This window comes from Etheostoma cragini, chromosome 5 (assembly GCF_013103735.1).
Source record: "Etheostoma cragini isolate CJK2018 chromosome 5, CSU_Ecrag_1.0, whole genome shotgun sequence".
NCBI lineage: Eukaryota > Metazoa > Chordata > Actinopteri > Perciformes > Percidae > Etheostoma > Etheostoma cragini.
The window spans coordinates 12,158,969-12,167,054 of NC_048411.1; the positions used below are offsets into that span (position 1 = coordinate 12,158,969).

The 8,086-nt window shown below is 39.9% G+C and overlaps 1 pseudogene; it reads left to right on the top strand.

Moving 5' to 3' along the window:
• The window catches only part of LOC117945009, a 23,364-nt pseudogene that overhangs the window by 1,508 nt on the left and 13,770 nt on the right, over positions 1-8,086 (top strand).

An 8,086-nucleotide genomic window follows, 5' to 3' on the forward strand; every position in this document is an offset into this window, starting at 1 on the left:
ACCAGAAAAGCCCTTCCAGTATCAGCCCAGGCCAAAGAAGGGTTACACTAGATGTTCTGCAATCCCTGCCTTTGACCTCAGGCCATGGAAGGAGACTATTGGGTAGGAATCCTCACTGCAGTGGCCTCACTAAAGACATCTCAGAGAATCTGATTTTTACCTGACCTTTCTTCATGTTCCTTGCTTTGTTGTGTGTAATGAAATTACTTTTACCCACAATTGTAATACATTTCTTTAACTGCTGGAATTAATTGTGATTTTTATGTGTGCTTAATGTTGAAATGTGATTGTTCCTTTGATGTGATTTGTTTCTCTCTTAAAAATGTAATTTTAATGATGCAAAATTAAAGTGAACTCTCTAAAAGATTTCTGAAATATGTGGATTATAGTCTTGTTTGTCTTGTTTTATGCCTTTGACCTCAGTCTTTCCCGAAAACACTCTGGTGTTTCACAGTTCTCGAGGGGCCCCCTCTCAGTTTCTCATCCACTGTATTCAAGAGGAGGAGAGTAGTATCCCAGTGTCACCAAGCACTTTCAAGTGTTAAAAAATGCAACAGAGCCAAGGGCGAAATGTTGCCCTTAAAACAATAGTTACGTATTGTAACTCCAGATTCTATGAATATAGGCATAGCCCTCTAAGGCTACGCTGCTGGTTCTTATCCCTTCCCGCATGCGCAGTTGGGAAGATTTTCTTTCCTGCTGTTGCATCCAGCACTGGCTTCAATTGTGTCTACCGATACTATATAGAAACAGAGCAGACCTGTTGCTCGTCTACCAACATCAGCTTTTTCTATAGCTGTTGTTACTGGAGCAGGTGTCTCGGACCTTAGAGGGCTAACTATTGGCTTATTTTGTAATGGCTTCTCCCTCTAATATGACGGTATATACAGAGATGGCAAAAGTACTCACTTTCCGTACTTAAGTAGAAGTACAGATACTTGTGCTAAAAAATACTCCGGTAAAAGTGGAAGTACTGATTAAACTTCTTTACTCAAGTAAAAGTAACAAAGAACAGGCTTGGAAATTTACTTAAAGTATAAAAGTAAAAGTAGCCTTGTACATTTTTTATGCAAATCTACCTGGAGCACTCAAATGTTACTAGAGAGCACACTAAGAAACTTCAGTGGACATGGAGGACACGTCTTTATATGGCAAAGGCTACATTTTAAATGGATGTCTGCCAATAGGCCTAAAACATAACATATATGATTATAATGACAGAAACTGGGACTCTAGGTTAATAAGATTCTGACTTATTAGCAAGATATGAATTCAGTTGTGATTCTGTGAGAAGTCACAGATCCAGTTTTTATTTTTAATCTTTCCCCCTAACATGTAAATGAATGTTTGTACATGTTTGTGTGTGCTCAAATATGGCTTCTGGAAATAAAATAAAGGATTAAAATATGAATGATTGAACAGACATTAATGAAAAAGTTCCCCAGCACATTGGCCAGGAGTCCTTCTTGATGCCTACTGTCTCAAACATCTCTCTCAGATAAGGCTGAGGATGATGGGAATGTCTTGCTGTTTTCTTCATTTTCAACCATGTCGCCCTCCATACTACTATGTGCTAACGTTAGCGCCCTCCATACTATGTGCTAACGTTAGCGCCATCAAGTCGCACTGATTTGCTGTGAATTAATGCAAAATGCTAAATCTGTTGAGTTGTCTTAGTCGTGCGTCAAATACAGTAGATGTATTCCCATCCATTTAGACTGAATATGGTATTGATGACGTAAACAATAATAAGGATAACTCCATTGAAATGATGAGAAAGTTGATAACTAGATTAGGACTGGATTAAAGCTGATTCTGGTGTCCAACTTGGCCCCAGGTGTGTCTGTTAAAACAGACTGAGACAATTTCTGTCTAGCTAAGTTTCCATCCACTTGTCAATTGAATTACAGAATCTGAAGTTTGGCCCAAAAAAAAAAACTCATGCGAATAAAGCTAGTGAAAGTGTTGATGCTTCATTAAGATCAACGTGCAACCTAGCTAACAGGTGAAGAACACACCAAAACCACTAGCTAACTTACTTTAAATGTGAAGAACTATAGGCCAAAAACAGGCTTAAGTGAACTGACAACATGAGTTATACGACTTACAGTTCTCAAAGAGGCACACACACAATTTCAGCTGGTTATCCTCCGGACAGCTTGTCTCCTTTTCATTTCTCTCACTTTTTTCTCCGTGTGGCGCACGCACCCGCTCGCGGTGTGAGGCAGGTGTCCGCGCTATTTTCCGACATAACAACCTCTTGTACAAAACGGTTCTTAAAGTCATAGAGCTTTACTTGAAGAAATTCCTACATTACAATAACTCATTTACATAGGTGCTTGTGAATGTTTAAGAAAAGTAGAAGCTGTGGACAATTCAAGGATTTGTGACAGTTTTGTGTTGGGATTTTTGAGTGACATGACAAACCAGAGGAAATCGCAGTTGCGTGTGTTGACCAAAAGAGGGCGCCAAAGCCCACAGAAAAAGCTGTAGAGGAGAAAAGACAAAGACTGAAAGGTGAACGCAAGGGAAGGTTGGCACAAGTAACCAAACAATAGAATGACTAACCAAATTGAAGGAAAATTAACACAATATTAATTACATCATAAATGAAGCATTGCTAATGTTTGAAAGATACTTAGGACAATATGAACGGATTAATGAAGAGTCGTGTGAGCTAATAGATGAAGAAGTTAAGAAAGCGGATCAAGATGTCTATGAGAACAGATATTTGGAATATAAGTGGTTTATAGAAGACACAAACAAATGGATTGCCGATGTCTTAGGATGAAGAAGATGATATAAGGCCACATGATAGTGTATCCAAAGCTTTCTCCGTGGTAAGCCATACTTCCAGTTCTTCTGCAATGCTGATAATTAGAGCTGAACGTGAAGCGCTGTTGGCAAGAGCTGCAGCAATGAAAAAGAGAGAAGCAGTAGAACAGGAAGAAATTCAATTAAAAAAGGGCAATTGGAGCTTGAAACTGCGCTTGCTGCTTTAGAAGCTAAACTAAAGGTGTATGGAGAATTTGCAGATGCTCATGAATCTATTGATGATGTATTAGAGCCCCCTTCAGGACCCTGATTTGAACACCTGAAAATTAGAAAAACCCAATGTTGGATCTGTTAAGCCATCTCTTACCTTCAATTCAAAGCCAGCCACTAAAGTTGATGCTTCATATAGAAGAAAAACATCATCAAGGTTTGATGCTGGCAGCAGCACGCCGCATCTTAATCATCATGATCCCACTGATTCTTTTACAGATGCACAAAGTGCCTGCACAAAGTGTTTCAGCGTCAAAACAAAGTCACTGAGATGCTCATTAAACAACAGAGCTTGTCTTAACCCTTAACTCCTGCACTGATTCATCAGTCTCACCCTGTATTATGTCAGGCCTATTACATTTTTAGACTAAAGTGTTTTGGGTAATGTCTGTGTCTTCCACAGATACCCTGTATAAATATGTACAAATATTAATGATGGAAGCCAAACAGGTTATCCTAACACACAGCCATGTCACAAAACTTTAGGTTACTTAATGTAACCCCTGTTTGTTGATAGCAGAGTGAGGTGTTTCACTATGGGAATCGCCTCGGCGTGACCAACTATGGAAGCTCCAATGACACTGTGTCTGTCCATGACAGATTGAACAGGTTGAACTGTGCTAGGGCCACGCCCTCTTATATAATCACAGCTCAACCAGCACCAGCCATAAATCATTCCAGATATGTTTCTTTCCGTGTCTCTGCAAGGAGGGATGTGTTGGTGAAACATCTCACTCTGTTTTCACAGAACCAGGGTTACGTTAAGTAACCTAAAGTTTTGGTGCTGATGAGGGATTTTCAGCGTAATGCTGCAACCTAACGCTGAAAATCCCTCATCTTTTTAAAAGCCCCAAATGTACCACAGACACTCCTGACACCCTAAGGCTTAGTGTTCCGAAGGTTTTAACAAATTCCTTTCAGTCGAGGGCGTTTTCCCTCGGGGGGTTTTCCCCCTGCCTCATGCAAACAACGCAGAGGTAGCTTCTCACCATTTGGTTCCGGTGCGAGGTTTAACACAATGCGTTTTTACACACTGCGATTATCACGACCACGGCATCCAAGCGCATTCTACGAGGTCGCTGTCGGCATCTGCGGCCCTATTCAAGGGCTTGACAGTAGCCAACATCTGCACAGCAGCCTCCTGGGCTACTCCGTACTAGTCATCCCTTCTATCTGTGTGATATGTCTGAGCCTTCCATGACCCGCTTGGTCCTATCCACACTCAGTGACAAGTAATGCACCGTTCCGCTTGCTATCCCCCCCGGCCCTGGTGTGGGAGAAAAAGCGGAAGTCCCACTGTTAATTAATCTCATGCGCACCTAATGTCACAGGATAATGTGCCGTTGCATCTGTGTTCTGCTGTCCTCAGAACAGTGCTGTTTTAAGGTACATTGTGAGACAAAGTTTTTTCTTTTTTGCCATACATTGTCACAATCATAATACATGCACGCAGATAATAATGTCACACCGTTGCATGTGTGTTTTCGCACCAACTGAGACTTCACCCCCCCATTCTCCCGGCACGTGGGTGGGTGGGGGGCTATGACTCGGGGCTTGTGAACTTATCAGGCCACGTTATTAACATGGCAGGCTTTATCAGAATAACGGTAGATTGAGCGTCTGTGATCTGCATTTGGATTAGGTCTGTAATCTCCCAGTCGACTAGTCGATTTGTTGGTCGATAAGTTCTGGCTCGACCAAAATTCTGATTGGTTGATTTTTTGCTGTTAATTTCTTTAGGTGGAACCGTTATGGTCTATGGCTGGAAAGCCCTAATTGCTAATGGGGGTGTTTTCAGAGAACCCCCATTAGCACAGGAAACAGTCTGTCTTCAGAACACCCCCCTTGTTTTCCCTTTTTTAGATTAGCCCAACCCACTGGAGACAGATTGAAGAAAGTAAAAGAAAACCTTGGTTTGGTGGTTTGCTGAATATTTATTTAGCTGTGAGCGTTTAATTTACAGTAAAGCCTCCTCCACCATGTCGAAGACATCAATGGTGTGGCACCATTTTACAAAAATAGCAAACGGAAAAAAAGTCAAATGCAAAGTTTGCAAGCAACTGTTTGCATATCGCAGCTCGACTACAGACATGGAATATCACCTGCAAAATGGTAACCAAACTTGTCTGCGTTAGGTTGCCCTGTCTGTTTTGAGTAGGCTATATGAACATATCAGAATTGGCATATTTCATAGTCTAATAATTGTTGGGGCACCCACCCCCAACGACGGTAGCGTTCCCCAGACACATCCAGACCACGCTGGATGTTAAGCCTCAATCATTCAAACGCAAAAATAATATCACGGAAGGAATTGTCAACTTTGTTGCTCAGGATATGAGGCCCATTGTTGTTGTGGACGGCCAAGGTTTTAAGAACTTCCTATAAGTTTTGGAACCTGGATATACAGCGCCAGCACACCACATAATCATATATGGACTTACCGCAAAATGTGAGGGACTCAAACAGAAAGTATCAGAGTTAATACAACACAGCAAGGCGCTGAGCTTGACCACAGATATGTTTATATATACAGTATATTAAAGTGGACGTGTCTTTTGTATTTAAGTGTGAAAGCTTTACATTAACAGTCTATTCGTGTCTCAACCGTAAAGCCAAGCTCCTATGTTCAGCCGCTTCTGTGTGAGTACAGAGCGAATGAAATGATAGTGTCTGTCAGTTATTATAACATGTGACAAAAACAATTGTCTTTATATTATGTTGCATTTTCCTCAACAGTTCTTGTGTTGATAACACAAGTTGACATAGTACTATTTTCATAGGCCATGATAATGCGCATGTGCACGTGATGCAACACTGTCAGAGCCGACAAATGAGTGTCATTTCAGTGCAAAATAATTCAAAACCAAAAACGATTTAATGTACTGAAAGTAGCCTCTTAGTTTTTTAAGTTTATTTATAATTAATTTAGCCTTCTTGATATAAGCTGTAGCGATGGTCATTTCATCTCCATAGTGACGATCAAGGAGGTCTCTGGCTTCTTTGTAAGCTCTGTCGGGTCTCATGTGCTCACAGCTCCGTATAAGATCAAGTGGCTTTCCACTAGTCAACTGTTTGAGTCAATCTTGATAACTGTCTGTCCCACTGTTGATAGCATGCTCGAAAGCCCTTATGAAAGATCTGTAAGTCAGCGGATCCCCTGTAAACGTGGATTTGTCTCTTTGAGGCAGTTGAGACAAACTCAACAGTTTTTCTGTTGTACTGACTTGTCCTCACTGCAGAAAGATGTTTCACCTGAACACAGTGAAGGAGCGCTTGGTGTCACAGCTTCTCACTGGGTCACATCACAAGCTGGACTTGGATAAAACGCTGATTCTGTAACCACTGGATCGATTGACACCACTAGACTCAGGACTCTCCCTCTCTCAGACACATTGCCACTTTATTAAAGTCTTGTATTTTATTTAAGCTTGGACATTTTTTATTTTATATAATAGAATTTCTGTGCCTTTTTTACTTTGCTTGTTATATTATTCTATTCCCTACCACTGTACAAATCTGTAGTTGCTGTTGTGACACCTGACTTTAACCTATAGGGGACCAATAAAGTCCAATTTTTCCGACAATTGCAATTATTATAATTCAGTTATGATTATGTAGTTAAACATTCGTTCTGTGGAAGAATCTGAATTTGTTGAGACAGCAAAAAGGATTTGTATTTGTATTTCAATAAAAGTGAAATTGGCGCAGCACTGTTTTTTTTCACACTCTGTTGTTTTCCATTGTGCTTTAAATTATAACAAAATGTTAAAATAAGTGTTGTTCAATAAACTAATATTACATTGAAAGGTTTCCACATGTCTTGAAATCTGGTCTCCCAGACAACGGTTGTCTTTGCTGACCACACAACCAAACCATGCCTCAGCTCCATCATAACACACAGATCTTTTGCCAAATTACCTTTCATCCGAGATGGTGTATTATTTTACAGTTTTTTCCCCACAGTATAATATTTACAGTATATATACACTATGTGATTTAAAAAAAATGAAAATTACAGATCGACAGCAACTATAAGCAGCGATGCTGTGGAAGTGTGGAAATGAGAGCCGAGCAACTTCTGTGTGACTGTACTTCATTCTACATCTCTGTGTAGTGAACAGCATGGCAGCGATACAATTTCTGATCACTATCAGATTAAAGTAACTTTTCTTTCTTTTCTTTTTGTTTGTTTACATGTGTGTAGCCTCTTGTCTTAAGAGCTTCATAAGAGATTTACCCTAATATGATTCTAATATTGTCATCTAATTGTCTTTAACTAGCTGGCGTTTTATACTTGCAGTACTGCACTGAAAAAGTGCATTCTTTGTAACTTATTCTTATCCATAATTAAGCCTCATTTTCCCACAAATCCATTATGTCATACACTGTTTAAAAATAGAGCAGTCACACTATGACAATTAGTCACTACATTCTGTGGCTTTTCCAGTTTGTCATTTTGGACTTCCTCATGCTTACTTTGTTTAACTCCACTCCTGTCCGGTCCGTTTAACTGAATAAAAAACTTCCAGTGAAGCCGACATTATTACCGTACTTCCTTGACATGAGAAAGGTTAGGTACTCTTAAAGAAATTAAAGTAAGTTTTTGTTAGACATTTAGGTTATTGTTAAAATTTGACTATATTTTGGAAGATTGGAAGTTATCTTATTTTTATAAGCCTATTGTTGAATGATCTGGGAAGGTTTGACGAATTTGTATGCACTTATTAATATGTATATTCTTTGGTAAAAACCCACATGCTGCTTTCAGTTAGCATGTTCCCAATCAGAGATACCAACAATAGAGATCACAGTATTTATTTTTACAATGGTAACTGAAACTGCATGTAAACAAACAACACACCCATCTTTCCCATAAATGAGTAATTTGCAAATAAGTCAAACCTTCCTTATGCATTCCACACACGCACACGCACACGCACACGCACACACACAGACACACACACACGCACACACACGCAGACACACACACACGCACACACACAGACACACACACACACACACACACACACACACACAAACA